The 1,431-nt window shown below is 52.0% G+C and overlaps 1 pseudogene; it reads left to right on the forward strand.

The window, feature by feature from the left end:
- The first annotated feature begins 1,010 nt into the window (after positions 1-1,010).
- The window catches only part of LOC103582317, a 6,077-nt pseudogene continuing 5,656 nt past the window's right edge, over positions 1,011-1,431 (forward strand).

A 1,431-nucleotide genomic window follows, 5' to 3' on the forward strand; every position in this document is an offset into this window, starting at 1 on the left:
ACACGGCTTGGTGGGCTTTCTGGGTGATGGGCAGTTCTTTGACCAATGACCTTCTTTGCCATACTTGAAGCAAGCGCCAGGGGCAGTTTTGGAGGCAGAGGGCCCAGAAGGGCGCTTAGAAGGCTGAGTAATCATTTTGGCCAGCATTTGGAGGTTGGCCAGATCAGCCTTTTGTTTGCGCTGTTCCTTTTCCAGTTCTCATTCCTCCTCCCTATTATGAAAGAACTTGAAGGCCACTGATAAAATTCCAGTCTGGGGAGTAGTAGGGCCCTGTTCTAGTTTTTTTAGCTTAGCCTTGATGTCGGGGTAGGATTGAGCCAAAAAGTATGTCATAAGGACGTGGCGTCCCTCTTCTGAAGAGGGACCTAGATTGGTATATTGTTGGAGAGCCTGAGTTAGCCGGTTAAGGAACTCAGATGGAGTTTCTTCCTTTTTTTGGAGAACATCTTGGACACTTTGGAAATTAACAACTTTGCGGGCAGCCTTTTTGAGACCGGCCAGGAGGCAGGAACTAAAGTGGTCTCTGGCCTGAATGGCCAGGAGGCAGGAAATAAAGTGGTCTCTGGCCTGAATTCCCTGTGGCGTGTTGTAATCCCAATGTGGATCATGGTCGGGGACCACCTGGGGTCCAATGGGGAGGGCAGGGTTTGTGTGGTGGACTTCATCTGCATGGCTCCAAGCTGTGCCCTAGACATGGTCGTGTTCTTTGGGAAGGAGGGTGTTGGCCAGGAGCATATAGATGTCATGATGTGTGAGACTGTATGCCTGAAGGACCCATTGGAATTCTTTAATGTAAGTAGAGGGGTCGGTGGTGAAGGACCCTAATCTCTTTTCCAGCTGGGCAAGATTGGCTAATGAAAAGGGAACGTGTACACTAACAACCCCTTCAGCACCAGCAACTTCACAGAGGGGAGCCATGGTAGAGGAAGGGAGGACTCCCCAGGAACGAGTTACAGGGGCACTAAAGGAAGGCGCCAGGGCAGGTGACATGGGAGTCGGCAGAGAACAAGATGGCGGCAAGGTGGGGCTAGAAAATGGCGGGACAAAAGATGGTAGTGGAGGAAATGATGGGGCGAGAGAAGATGGTGGCGGAGCTGCTTGTGGGGGTTGAGGGACAGGAAATGGCGGCAAGGCGGGGCTGGAAGAAACAGGGGAGGAGGAGGCAGGAGGGAGAACAGGCTGACTAGGTAAAGTGGAAGATGGCAGTGGAGTTAACTGAGGGGGTTGGGGAGCAGAGGGAGTTACAGGAGGAGGAGACCTGTATGGAGGGGGTTCGTCCGCAGGGTCAAAATTATCAGAAGTAGGGGGTAGTGAAGGCAGTGAGGATGGAGGGAGTTTGGAAGCAAGGAGAACCTGGGAAGGAGAACAGTTGAGACAGAGAGAGGGATTTTGGGCAAGCAGGTGGAAAGCCTCAACATATGGAATCTCTTT

This window comes from Galeopterus variegatus, unplaced genomic scaffold (assembly GCF_000696425.1).
Source record: "Galeopterus variegatus unplaced genomic scaffold, G_variegatus-3.0.2 Scaffold15690, whole genome shotgun sequence".
Taxonomy (NCBI): domain Eukaryota; kingdom Metazoa; phylum Chordata; class Mammalia; order Dermoptera; family Cynocephalidae; genus Galeopterus; species Galeopterus variegatus.